Consider the following 15,039-nt stretch of genomic DNA (forward strand, 5'->3'; position numbering starts at 1 on the left):
TGCAGACTGATCGCTTGATGCAGAGGCAACCCGACTGCTATATTTTTTTTTGTGTGTGGTGCAATTCCAATGACACCCCACTAGATGTCCTTATTCTGACCATTTTTATATAGTTCACCTTTCACTTTTAACTTTTCGGCCGTTTGAGTGTGCGTAGTACACTACATTTTCATACAAATTCAGTTGAATGCACTTGTGTACCTAAAACTCGGTTTAAGTATGGAAGTACGCAATTTGAGACACAGCACAGGTTAGGAATTGCTTCATCAGCCTCTTTCCTCCTGGTCTTTAGGTTTACTGCACACAACCAAAAGTGATGACAAGACAAGGTTGCCAGTGACAAGATGTTCTTTGTTCCTTTCAAGATATAAAATAGTGCTGAGGAGTCATACAGTTTCGTCAGGAGATGATTTCTATTCTTGAGTAATTAAAATATTTAAAAGATATAGATTTGCTTTCTGGCTGTGATTGAGGAACTTGTGTATTTGTAAAGAATATAGATTCTTCCTATCATTACAAAACACAAGGGATTAGCAGTCCATCACCTTAACTGCTATGTTGACTTGTGTGTTATTGTTGCGCTCAAATCATAGTCTGATTCCACTTTATTGTACCCAAAAGAGCAATACAGTTTGAACAGAAAAAGGTCTGTGGTCCATTATTTTGTATATTTTTAATAGTATCAAACATGGAAAGTTGGCTGCAGTTTCACAATAATGAAAAGCATGATGTTGGATAAGTGTTCAAATGATGTTCAAGTGATGCTAATAAAAAATCAAAGCAGACCTGCTGAACAGGCTGTGATTGTAAAGCGCAGGGGTGTCCAAGTCGGTCCTCGAGGGCCGCCTATCCTGCATGTTTTCTATGTCACCCTGCTCCTACCTCACCTGACTCAGTCTCTGTGAAGTACTGTAGAGGCCTGGGGAATCATGTATTAAGAGTGCGTACGCCCAAAATCCTGGCGTACGAACTTTTCCATGCAAAGGTCCGGATGTATCAAGGGAGAAAAGTCCGTGGATTTGTGCGGTGCTTCACACCAACCTCAGAGCTGGTGTACGAACGAATCCACAGATACAGCTGACACTCAGAGGTGATATTGGGAAACTGTTCAAAATGTGATAACGTGTCTGCAATTACATTAGTGGACATAAAAACACGCGCAAAGTGGTGCAGAAAATATCAACTGCGGCATCGACAAGAGCAGAGTTACAATGACCGCCTCTCCCGTACTCGGTCGGTTGTTGAGGGGGCGATCGGGCTGCTGTGTTAAGGGCTGCTGTGTTAAGAGAGGCTAGAAAGACCCAGAAAGCCTGTTACAGCTATCCACTGCTGGCCTCTGTACGAGAGGCAGATATACTTACCACTATACGAACAGGAACTGTTGTCCAGTGTTGCGAAATGTTTGAGTAGGGTCAAGGAAATGAAGACACAAGTATCTCAAATAAACTTCCACATGCCCATAGAATGGCTATAAAACACCCAAAAGATCTACAGCAGGGGTGTCAAACTGCAGTCCTGGAGGGCCGCTGTCATGCAGGTTTTAGATGGGTGTGTTGTGGGTGTAACATACCATAAACCAATCAGATTGTCAACTCGCATCCCCTCTAAATATAAACCCGCCATGCGTCTCAGCGGCTAAATATTTACAGAGGAGACATCCGCTGGTCCGCGAGTGAAAGCAAACAGTATTAGAGATCTCGGGGGTTAGGGTCGGTGTGGCGATGTCCCCCGCTGGCGGGAGGTCATCTGTCACTAACTTTCGACTGGGTTCTTTCCAGGAGTCGCTGCACAAATGTCATTTCCTGCTAAATTTGATCAAATGATTTTGAGCAAAAAAAAAAAAAAAACCCAAAGCGCTCCTTTTGGGAAGTGGAATTTCACCCAGGGGCTACAAACATGGTAAGTTGGTCTCAGTTTTACAAGAATTATGATAATAATAATAATGCATGAAAAGCATGTTGTTGGATAACTTTTCAAATACTGCTTCAAGGCATGTTAATAGAAAATCAAAGTGGACACCCTGCTTGGTATCATTCCACATTCCATTCTCACCACTTGTGAATCAGCCCATCTGAGGTCACACCAGCATGACCCCTGCTGACTTCTCCTCAACACACAACCTCCTTATCAAGATGGCACCAAGAGCCATCTTGAACGGGCCTCCTTCCTCTAAGTTCACTCTCTGAGCATCAAACCATAAAGATGTCACAGCTGTCATGAGACAAACACCTTGCAGGGAGAAGAATCTTCCTCCCCCCAACCATTTTATGACTCTAAAGACCCAAATCTCAAACTCCCCCACTCTCTTCTTTGGGGGCCAAACTGAACTCCAGACCTTTTCATGCATTCCTGATCAGGACTGAGACTCTGAGACTCCTCTCTTTCAATTTTAACCTAACAAATGTATTAAACATATTATGTGTCTCATGGTAATATTATATACTCGTATATACGAACATTACTCGTTTAACTACCAGTTAGCTGAGGTTGATATTAGAATCATTGACGTTTTGATGTTTGCTTTTCAACAATGTCCCCTTTTCTGATGACGTACTCTAATGCCTTGCTACAGACTTCACCAGCGTGAAATTTGTAATGCCAACACGTATATTCTTGATGTTCTTTCTTCTAGAATGTTCATTCTAGTATCCTGAACCATTTCATATGTAATCTTCTTACAGATCCTGATTCTTTCTTATCGTTAGATAAGTAATGATGCTCAGTTATACTAGGATATCTAGTCTTTAACCTCATGATACATTCTGTGCCAGTAGTTTACAAGAGTTCACACATTGGGTCATGGTGTTTGGGGAAGGTTAACACAAAAGATTAATTGTTGGCTCCAAACCACAGATGTGCGTCTCCTGTCTTAAACTACTACTAGTATCTCCTCCTCTAACTTGTTACTTGAGGTGTGTTACTTGTACATTAACTCGACCAATTCATGCATAGTGATGAGTTATCTGAAACCACCTCTTCCCATGATAAAAGGGCAACACACATTTTGTCCTACGAGCAGTCATTTTATTCACTACGAGTATTTTCGGAGCAGTCTTTTTCAGAGAATGAGTATTTTTCCTTGAGCACTCCTTTTTCTTTTCCAGAGTTCGGTACCCTCGCTACTACAAAATTCTCCAAGTTTGTGCCGCACGTTCGTTCAGCTTAGCCTTCCTTTTCTTTCTTCCTAACCAAGTTGTGCCTCTTAAGCTTGACTATTAGTGCCAGAGTTAAACCAAGTTTTACACTTTTATTTTGGAGACGACAACTAACAAACCGAACCAGCAGCGATTCTCACATACAATAGGTTAGTCATTAGTACAGTTATTAAGGGATTAATAATTTATCAATAACTTTCTCCTATCACCGTCACCCAGAGTCTTGTCTTCTTTTATGTGCTGTGTCTGTTCTTTGTTTGTATTGTGTTTTGTCATTTTATTATTACATGTATGTTATTAGTAGTCAATAAATACATATCTTAAAACTCGTTGCCTGTTTTATTTGTGCGCAGAGACACGATCCATCGAATCTAAACAGATCCCCTACATGTCCATATATGGACACTTTAGTTTATACTGAGTGGAATACACAGACACACAGGCACATTCCCACACAGGCATGCATACACAGGTGTGTGCACACACACAACACACACACACCTACACTTACAAACACACACTGATACATAGGCTACAATCACTCACACATAGATAGATAGCTAGTTAGTTAGGACATATCCACACTCAAGTTTGTCACTTGAAATGTTCATGTAATTGGCTCAAAAATAAACAGACTTAAAATGTTCAATCACTTAGATATGCTCAAAGCAGATATTGTCTTGTTACAGGAAACTCATTTACCAAAAGCAGGTAATTCACTCCACTCACCGCAGAATGAATGGTAGAGGACATCAAAGAAAATTGCAAACTAACGATATTTGAACACAGCAACCATCTGTCTACTACTCAAGACAAAGATCCTATGCTCCCATCCAGCTACCGACCAATTTCACTTGCGGGATGCGGATGCAGATCTTAAAATAATCTGCAAAATTGTAGCTCAGCGCTTAGAAAAAAATCACCCCATGGATAATACACCCTGACCAGACTGGATTTATTCAGGGCAGACACTCGTCAACCAATATGCGTAGACTGATAAACCTCTGAGAAGCCACCATAATCTCACTGGATGCAGAAAAGCTTTTGACAGAGTAAATTAGACATTTTTTTTTGCCACACGTAACAATTTTTGGCTTCGGGAAAACATTTATAGACTGGATCAGAACACTATACCGCTCACCGAGTGCCTCAGTTAGGACAAATGACCAAACCTCCGCTGGCTTCAATCTTCAAAGGGGCACAAGGCAGGGTTGCCCCCTCTCTCCCTCCCTTTTTGCCATATTTATCGAACCACTTGCGGCAGCAATTCAGCAAAATATGAATATTAAAGGATTAAAATTTCAAACTCGCAGCCCAAAGTCAGCCTTTGTGCGGATTCTTCTTCTTCTTCTTTCGGCTTGTCCCTCTTCAGGGGTTGCCACAGCGAATCATCAATTTCCATCTTTCCCTGTTCTCTGTATCCTCTACTCTGACTCCAACTACCTCCATGTCCTCCCTCACTGCATCTATAAACCTCCTCTTTGGCCTTCCTCTCTGTCTCCTACCTCCAACTCCATCTCTAACATTCTGCCTACCAATGTATCCACTGTCCCTCCTCTGCACATGTCCAAACCATCTCAGTCTCGCCTCTCTATCTTTTTTCTTCTAACCTTCCTGTCTGTGTTGTCCCTCTGATGACCTCATTCCTAATCCTGTCCATCCTGGTCACTCCTAAAGAGAATCTAAGCATCTTCAACTCTGCCACCCTCCAGCTCTGCCTCCTGTCTTCTGCCTATCGCTAGTCTCTCTAAACCATACATCATAGCTGGTCTAACCACAGTTTATGTGGATAATGTATTCATTTTCCTAGTAAACTCAAAGTTTTCTGGGATTTCAGAATACTCAATCAACTGGTCCAAATAGTGCTGTCATAGTTGTCTGTTTTGGTTTTGTGTTGGTGTTTTGATTTTGCTTTTCCCTGTGTTTCTCCTCCCTCTGACTGGCAGTGGAGGTGCGGCCGGGCTGATTGGGAGCAATCAGCGCACCTGATTCTCATCGGCACGCTGATTGCTCCTGCTCTTAAGCCGTGCTTGGGCTGCACCCCACTGCCAGCTTTCGCCTACTCTCCTGCTGTCATTTTTGTATCCTCGTCCCGTACCTGTTTCCCGGTTCCGTGTGATTTTCAGTTCGTTCCTCTCTCGTGTTTATTCTCCGCCGTAGTGTGTGATTTTCAGTTCGTTCCTCTCTCGTGTTTATTCTCCGCCGGGTAGTGCGCGACTTTTTGTTCTTGGTTATTTGTTTGCTCAGCCTGTGTGCTACCGTGTTCGTGTATCCCTTCCTGTGCAATAAACCGCCTGGTGATCCAGCTGACTGCTTCTCTGTGTGTTCTCGCATCTCTGGGTCCGCTCCAAAACCTCGGGCTTCGGCCGACAAGTGCTTCCGATTAATTCTGACTTCCAAACTACTTCACTTACTCCTATTCAATCTGGAACCATCAGGTACTTAGAAATCAATCTTTCCTCCAGGCTGTCAGATTTAGCGCAACTCAATCTCATCCCATTGCTTAAAACAGGGGTCACCAACCTGCGAGCTGCTACAATTGTACTTTATCTAAAGAGCTAACAGATTGATACACACTTCTGAAAATAACAAGATTGCACGGTTTAATTTCAATTACAATCATGATGAATCATCAACAGTCATTTACCAATGTAGAAATACTCAAGTTTCACCATGCAACATGTTATTTCTTTCAATTCCATCCCCCTGTCTCTCCAGGAAGAGAACACAGGTGCCTGCAGGGAAATCCAGATTGAGTGTAACAGGAGAGAGCAGAGATTTCCTCTCTCTCCTTCCCAGATGTTTATTGATATCACACCAGACCTTAACACTATTATAAATTATGGGATTATGCTGAATATCACTATTGATATTATTGGGGTCACAGATAAAGGAGACCCCACGGGGAGTGGGGAGCGCACACCCAGGAGTCCCACACAAGTCTCCCCCTTACAATAGGTGCGCAGCCACAACCAGAAATGTCGAGCATGGCATGCCCAGTTATAAAAAATCAGACTGGGCACAGAAAACCTAAACGCACAGGTTTACTGAGGCTGAAGCCCAGAGCCTCAGGAGCTCAGGGACCAAACATAAGATGATGAAAAGTCCAGTTGTTTTCTAATTTGTGGAATATTCTTTCCATCACATTCATGATTGTAGATGAGGATTGGTCCAGTTAACACGTGACCCCATGGGCACATAACACACCCAGCCAATCAGAATGTGGAGAAAGAGTTTGGAATGTGACATAGTCAAATTCAAAGTTTATAGCAAACTCAGAAAAATGTTGAGTTGAATCATTGTATCCTTGGCAATAAACTCAAACAATGTAATACTAATTTATTGCGTCTTACATGTTTGTATTAGTTAATATTGAACACCAACAGACAACCACTCTGAGCACATTCCTCCCATTGTTGCTTCAAGAAGAATCAACAAGTGTTCATCAATGACAGTGGACATATGAACGGAGTCATTATTCACTGTCAGTGTCACACTGAGGAAGGAACATCACAACTATTCATCATGGTCAGCGAGAGCAAACACTCACAGAAACACATTTCACAAGTCATATAGAAATGATCCCTGAAAGTACAGTCTGAATATGTCAGAAGAGTGAAACTGAACCTCATTCCTTACAGAGTGACTCTCACTCAGGGTTCCTTCCTGCCGTCAACACACTCCACTGCCATGAGTTTATGGACATCACACATGTCTGGCTGTACAGTGTATATATATTTTAAATCGTGTTCATGCACATAAATGGCCATCTTTGCTTTGCCAATTACAAAATTAGGGAGCTGCCACTTTTCCCTTCCTCTACGCCTGTAGCCAGCTCCCAGAAATGAAGGTTTTATTTTCAAAGACCACATTGAAACGACTAAAAACCACGGTAAAATGAGAGAAGAGACTGGTGCACTCAGTGAAAATATGGAAAGTAGTTTCTTCCAGGTCGCAGAAAGAGCACTTGTTAGAAACAGAGTTCAGGAAAAAAATAAAAGTATTGGAGGGTGACAGCACCATGTAAAACTCTCCACTGGAGGTCGCCAGCTCATTTCTTGAGGGGAGAGTTGTACAGGACCCCCCACTGTGCTGTGTCCAGTCTCTGTGCCCATGTGGTGGAGGGCCTGTTGCTCAGCCTGACCTTATGGATGCTTTTCGCACAGTTCTCGTAGAGAATCTTTCTGTCCGCTCTGTGCAGGGTCAGCCTCTGCTCGGGTGCTGATCAGTCCTCCAACCGCCGGGCTCAGGATCATCTCCAGGAAGGGGTCGGTTGATGCCCTTTTGTGGTGAGCATAGCTGCCTTCCAAGCAGTTGACCAGAGTTCAGTTCCTGGCCATCGCAGATGTCTTAATGTTAAATGTTTGTTAATGCAAGGAAAACTTGATTGTTTGTCTTAGATTGATTACTGCACGTAGTATAGTATATAGTAGTAAAGACATTCAATTCTTGTTTATATCTATTGCCCAACATCACAATTTACAATTGTCTCGGTGGACTTTACAGTACGCACATTGCTACACCTTCTGTCCTTAAACCCTCAATCAGGGTGAGGAAAAATTGGCCAAAAAAATCCTTATAACAGGGGGAAAAACAGGCAGAAACCTCAGGGAGGACCACAGAGAGAGGGATCCCCCTCCCTGGGATGGGCAGACCAGCGAGAGGTGTTGCATGCACAGACAATGAACAAATGATTAACAATGAGAAGCATTTCACAGAGCAATCAGCGCACCTGATTCTCATCGGCGTGCTGATTGCTCCTGCTCTTAAGCCGTGCTTTGGCTGCACCCCACTGCCAGATTGTTTGTGCTTTCGCCCTACTCTCCCGCCGTCGCTATAGCTAATCTCGTGTTTGTTTCCTTCCGTCTTGACTCGTTTCCTAGTTCTGCCGTCCCGCGTGATTTTTCGTTCTTCGCTATTGATCGTTCTTTTCCGCCGTAGCGCGTGATTTTTGGTTTATTGCTTCCTGCTATTCTTGTCCGCCGTAGTGGCGTGATTTTCAGTTTGTGTTTTTGTTCCTTCATGTGTTTTCGACTCCGCCATAGTGCGCGACCTTTAGTTCTCGTTTTTTGATTTACTCTGTTTATTACCGTGACTCGTGGTGTTTCGTTCGTGTCTGTGCAATAACCTGTTTGTTGATTCAGTTGACGTTCCTCTGTGTGTTGATTCTCGCATCTCTGGGTCCGCTCCCAAACCTCGGGCTTCAGCCCGCGTAACAAGTCTCAATGAATCCACTCCGCCCAGCCACACTAACACACACATTCCTCGAAACACTGGCCGCGGAGGAGGGGTGTCGCAGCCATCTATGACTCTGCTCTACAAATTAACCCCCATGCTAAGCCCAGATACAGCTCCTTTGAAAGCCTAGTCCTTAATCTTTTTACATCCAGTGTGGAAAACACAACATGTCGTGTCGTGGAGTACTTCAGGGGGTCTGTGCTAGCACCATTATTATTCACTCTGTATACAGTCCCCTTAGGCGACGTGATTAGGAAACACTCAATAAATCTCCACTTTTATGCAGATGACACACAAGTCTACTTGTCCATCAAACCAAATGAAACTAATCAATTAGCTAAACTCCAGGCCTGTTTCAAAGACCTGGATGACAACTAACTTCCTGCTGTTGAACTCAGACAAAACTGAGGTAATTGTAGTTGGCCCCAAACACCTGAGGTCCTCACTTACAGATCATATCATTTCCCTAGATGGTTTTGCCTTGGCCTCCACCACCACAGTAAAAAACCTAGGCGATATATTCGATCAGGACCTGTCCTTTAACTCTTACATACCACATTAAACATACCACAAAAACAGCATTCTTCCATCTGCAGAATATCTCTAAAATCAGACACTTCCCTGTCACGTTACGATGCTGAAAAGCTGATCCATGCTTTTGTAACTTCTAGGTTAGACTACTGCAATTCCTTACTGTCAGGTTCCCCTAACAACTCCCTGAAGCCCCTGCAGCTGGTACAAAACGCCGCTGCTCGTGTCCTGACAGGAACCAGAAAAAGGGACCACATATCCCCTGTACTAGCCTCTTTACATTGGCTCCCAGTTAAATACAGAATAGATTTCAAAATTCTTACCTCCTTACCTTTAAAGCCCTGAATGGTGAGGGTCCCTCATACCTCAAAAATCTCATAGTACCTTTATCATCCAAATAGACCATTACGCTCCCAAAATCTAGACCTGCTTGTTGTACCCAGAATTTCCAAAACCACAGTGGGTGGCAGAGCATTCAGCTATCAGGCTCCCATCTTTTGGACCACCTTCCACTCTGGGTCCGAGGGGCTGACAGACTTTCTTTGTTTAAGAATAGACTTAAGACATTCCTGTTTGACAAAGCGTATAGTTAGGGCTGGCTCAGGGCTCAGGGGCAACTTAAACCAGCCCTTAGTTATGCTGCCATAGCTCAAGACTGTCGGGGGAACTCAAAGTCGTAACAGTGGCACTGAGCATTGGCACTAAGCCTCTTCTGTTTCCCACCTCCTTTCTTCCTCTCTCCCCCGTTTCCCCTTTCACTACCCCCTCTACCCCCTCTTTTGGGCAGTTTTTCCTCACCCTGACTGAGGATTTAGGACAGAGGGTGTAGCAATGTGCGGACTGTAAAGTCCATCGAGACAATTGTAAATTGTGATGTTGGGCTATACAAATAAATTGAATTGAATTGAATTGAATCATGTGGTCTCCTCACCAGCACTGGGACTAAAAATCTTGTCTCATCCTGTTCTCTTAGTTTTCAGATCATAGGAAAAGCATGATGTTGGGCAACTGTTCCACGATACTACTCTTACGTATTTGTATTGTAATTGTCTGTACACTGAACATTGACTGTCCATCCATCCCAGGAAGAGGGATGTGCTTCTCCCTGAGGTTTCTGCCTTTTTTCCAATTACAAGGCTTCCATCGTCTTCACGAGACACTTTCACATACATGATGTTCAGTAAAGGAAATATGAACAGTGTCATCTCCACACTTCATTCAGGTGTGTTTGAGGGGTTCCCACTCTTTTTTGAAGAGGAGGCGATATGTTTGCTCTTTGCTCCTGATAATCTCGAACGCAGATCCATCAGACGATTTGATTTAGTAGGTGTACTTTATAGTGTAGGTGCCAGGTAGCTTCCTTCTTGCACATCTGAGGAGGAGTCAGGTGGGGTGGTACTTGAGGGACGTAGTAAAATCAGCTGTTTTACCAGCAGAATGTATGAAGGAACTGGGGGTGGGGGGGGTGCGCTACTACTTTTTGCTGACTGCTAACTGGTTTACTCGCTCGCTTGCACTGTGTTTTCAAGAATTTTTGTGGGATTCACTGTATTTTAGCCTTAATAAATGAAGGTAAACGGCAGACATTGGAGCCTGAAGGTTTTATTGTCAATAAAATTATCAATATATAATTATCAATACTAGGACCTGATGCTTTAGTGATTTTATGTTTGTTCTTTTATCTTGGGAAAAAGAGATAAATGTAATGTGATTTTGAGGGATTCACGGATGTTGTAGGTTCATTGAGGCATTAATGAGCAACGTACGCATTTACACAGTCTGTGATGCGTTGCCAGCTGCTTTGTCAGTGTGTACACATTTCATTAAAGTAATGACAAACAAAATGCAATTTTATATCATGAATGTTTTGGCTCTCCAAGTCTGTAGTACAGGCTCTGAACACTGGGCGACCACAGACACACATGATGCTGACAGAAATACAGCCAATTCGCTGAGTTGGTCAGTACGTGCTACCAAAGTGTTGGTGTGTACAGTGTAGTGTCAGTACGTTACTGACCTCATGTGGAGATTAAAATACAGTAATCATCTCAGTGCAGCCTAATAAAGATTTCCTGAATTGCATGTAACATCTGTATACTAGTGTAGACAAACACTAGGACAGATAACAACTGTGTTAAGAGCTCGTCTGGGAATTGAACCCAGAACCTCTCACAACCTAAGTGAGAATCATACCACTAGATCAACAAGCCACAAAGCTTATTTGTATAGTGCAAATTCAGACTGTACTACAATGTAGAGTTAAGTAAAACTTAACAGATGTAAACTGACAGATGATGTTCTAATCTTAAGAAGAAACACATTTCTCAAATCAGAAACTATAGAAATGACCCCTGGAAATATAGTATATAAATATAGAGTATGTCAGAGGACTGAAACCAAACCTCCCTCCTTCCAGAGTGACTCTCACTCAGGATTTCTTCCTGCCATCAATACACTCCACTGCCATGTGTTTATGGAAATGACCCAGCTCGGCCAATCACAGCGTCTGACATAACAACTGTGACTGCAGTAACACAACGAAGGTCAGTGGGAAAGGAATAATAATAAAAAGACGAAAACAGTCAGTGTTACAGTTACTGAAACACCAACGAGACACAAGCCTCAGTCAGGCTGAATTAGTCCTGGATACATGAATAAAACTAAATGAAAAGTTAATATTTAAAATGAAGTTCAACACATTTTTTTTGTGTAGTCTTGCGTAGCTCATGCAGGTGAACAGTGTTCATTTAGATCCTTGAAATATCTGAACTGAAGTTCTCCACATTATATTATCTGTAACTTATTTTAATTAGACTAGATTCACTTTAAATACATGAATATGGGGAAAATGTTATCATCCTATTGGATGATTTGAACAATAACTTTGAATAAGATTACTTACTCTACTTCCCTTTTCCAAATTCTCTCTACATACATTTGTCAACTCTCTCAAAAAACTCGATCCACATCCTTATCCTACGTATGCCTCTGATTCCACTTCTCCTAGTGGGTTTATTAGGGGCCGCCCTAATAAATGAATGTATTAATAACTAAAGCTCAAAGCCTGGTCAGCACAACACACTTCTTTGGTTGTGGATAAGCCTGCCCATACATATACTGTATATATGCTGTGTACATGTACAGTATATATGTTTAGCTATGTTTAGCTTTGTAAAATCTGTGTATATGTGTGTGTGTGTGTGTGTGTGTGTGTGTGTGTGTGTGTGTGTGTGTGTGTGTGTGTGTGTTACAGGTTGTGTCATGTGAAGATCTCATGAGAATATGGATGATAAGTGGATGGAACGAACAAATACACATCTTCATCCTTTTAGGAGCGCAGGCACTGGCTGCATTTGCACTGTGATCCAGCCAACCAGCAGTGTTGGTTTATATCCTGTCCAGTGGGAGTACATGGTTATCTTTTTGCACCATGGATACCAGTGCAGAATTACCATATCATTATGGAATCCTGAATGAAGCAGTAACATTTTTGTTTGAAAAACACAAAAACAAAAAAAAAACCCACACAGCTATGGGCATTTTATTGTGACCAGTAACCTATTGCATGGGGTGTAGAAAGCATTCCTCTTGGGCCACCTATCCTGAAGGTCTGCCTGCTCCTGCACATCTGATTCAAATCAGCAAGTCGGCATCAGGCCTCGGAATGGAATGAAATGGATTGCCTTTATTGTCACATGTACCGAAATTCAGCTAGATTCAGCATCATTGCCGAGGCAACTATGCAAAAACTATGTAGCATACTGGAGGATTGATTATATGGGGGGGGAGCGGGGTCGGAAAGCGGAGAACAGTAGCAGAGGGGAGGAGAAAAAAAGACAGCCCTCAGACTATGTGTGTGGGTTATTTGGAGCTTGTTGTGGAACTGTGTGGTAAGGTGATGCCCTGCTGCGGGATCCTTGTTTTTGAGTTATTACACTTTTTTTTGTTAGTCCACTGCTACACTTCTCTGCTCTATATTTATCATCTGCCCCATCCTCTCACCTGTTTTTCTACCTAACACCACCTGTTCTGCCCAATGTTACAATGTGTTGTTAGGAAAAAGCTTGAAATGGTTCTTAATAATTTAGTTATGAATATTTCATAATTTACATGTATTAATTCATGCCAACTGTTCAGAGTTGTAAGCTGTCTGAGTGATTGTAATAAAGGGAGAAGGACGCTTGATTCCTGGCTCATGAAAAAATGAGTTTGACTGGCTGCTGACCTTCATTCACATACACAGAGATCCAACATGTAGTGATAGCAGTACAGTGTAAAGCCAAACCAGCAGTCGGTGAAAGATACAACTCACAACACAGCGATGGACAACAATCAAGAGGAGCAGGTAGAAGAAGAGGCTAACTCCACAGTTAAAGCCTCATCCAAATCTCGCTCCAGCTCCAGACACCTGTCCTCCACGTCATCCATTCCAGTGTACTGGAAGCAGCAATCATGGCACGAGCCTCAGCTGAAGCTGCAGATGCTAAAGCCGCATACAGTAAGAGACAATTAGAAATTTAGAAGCAGCAAGAGAAGCTAGAACTGGATTTAGAGATGTTAGAAATTAAAGAAGGAAGCAGCGGCTGGTGGGGGAATGTCATGAACTGGTTCAGTTTAGGTTTTTTTTTTTTTTTTGAGATTACAGTGGTTGAAATCTTCTAAAATGATGACAACAGTGTCAGGATAAGTGTCATGCCCATTGATGAAGCTCCCTCAGGTGCAGCCTATTTACAACACTCATGATAATGCACTGGGTTGTGGGTTGAGCCCCACATACAGCGCTGGGGAATTGTTTGCGGCAACAGAATGTCACTGTACTATATGGTTCATGCAATCCTCAATCTGAGGTCTTAAATGAATTAATCTTGAGCTGATTTCTGTTTTGCAGGATTACAGGGAGATCAGAGAAAGTATACTTTGAATGTGTTTGGCATAATACATGTAGTGATCAATCTAAGACACACGATGGGATCAGTCAAGTTTTCCTTTCATCAACAAACATTTAAGATTAAAACATCTGCAATGGCCAGGAATCGAACCCGGGTCAACTGATTGGAAGGCAGCTATGCTCACCACTATACCACCATCGCCACAAATGTGACGTAAAAATGGAGGAGCTGGAATTCAACATTAAAGGGAACAGTCACAAAACTTACAGGTGATTTGTATAGTTACAGTTACTAGACAGACACTGACAGACAATGGGGCTGCCATCCGGGTGTGTGTCCCAGACGATCCTGGAGCTGTCGGCCCAGAGACGCTCAGAGGGGAGAAGAAGCTCCTATGAGACATGCAAACCTCTCCACCATGATAAGGTGATGACCCCCTGAAGAGGATTAACACCCACCATTGATAAAAAATAACCCGGGGTAGGATTTGATTAAAAATATTAATCTAAATAATTTAAAGTTTTGTAATTAATTCATCTCAATTAATCACATAAAAAATACATCCATTGAATCCAACAACAGAGACGACAAGATTCTGTTTAACAACTACAAGTTTACAAAAAATGTGTAAAAAGATCAACGACCAAAAGACATGGAGATGTTCATCGAGCAGATGTTGTAAGAAACAATATAAAATAACTGGATCACAAATGAATCAAATAAAAACTTCACGGTACAACCGGTGCCCAGTTGGTAATTGTTGTTGTCCTGTGTCTTCTCAGCTGATCTGCGTCCTCTAGTGGACGTCCAGAGTCCAGATTGTGGCAACCCCAGAGTGAGGCAGGGTGAGGGCATCAGCACCCCGGAGAGCTCCATGCTCTCACCGACAGCCCTGAGTTTGGCTCTTCAGAACCACGGATAGCGGCGCCATACGACAAATGGCGACGGGGGGAGTGTCCTCCCTCCCAGCTGCAGGGAATTGGTGCTGGATGAGGAGACAAAAGGGAAGACGGAGGACGACAGCCAATCAGAATGTAGAGGAAGAGTTTGGGATGTGACATATTCAAATTCAGTTTACAACAAGACACCTGTCCTCCACGTCATCCTCAAAGTCTGGTGTACTGGAAGCATTTAGAGATGTTAGAAATAGAGAAGGAAGCAGCGGCTGGTGGGGAATGTCATGAACTGGTGCAGTTTAGGGCTTTTTTTTTTTTTTTTTTGAGATT

At 42.7% G+C, this 15,039-nt stretch overlaps 2 non-coding genes across 2 annotated transcripts; both read right to left on the reverse strand.

The window, feature by feature from the left end:
• Positions 1–6,544: 6,544 nt before the first annotated feature.
• LOC144739007 (small nucleolar RNA U3) lies at positions 6,545–6,756 on the reverse strand. The gene has a single exon (XR_013589338.1). It is a non-coding gene; the product is annotated as a small nucleolar RNA U3 (small nucleolar RNA).
• Positions 6,757–13,942: 7,186 nt separating this feature from the next.
• TRNAG-UCC (transfer RNA glycine (anticodon UCC)) lies at positions 13,943–14,014 on the reverse strand. The gene has a single exon. It is a non-coding gene; the product is annotated as a tRNA-Gly (tRNA).
• Between the last annotated feature and the right edge of the window lie 1,025 nt (positions 14,015–15,039).

Source organism: Lampetra planeri, unplaced genomic scaffold (assembly GCF_965212315.1).
Source record: "Lampetra planeri unplaced genomic scaffold, kcLamPlan1.2.h2 scaffold_1256, whole genome shotgun sequence".
In the NCBI taxonomy this organism is placed as follows: domain Eukaryota; kingdom Metazoa; phylum Chordata; class Hyperoartia; order Petromyzontiformes; family Petromyzontidae; genus Lampetra; species Lampetra planeri.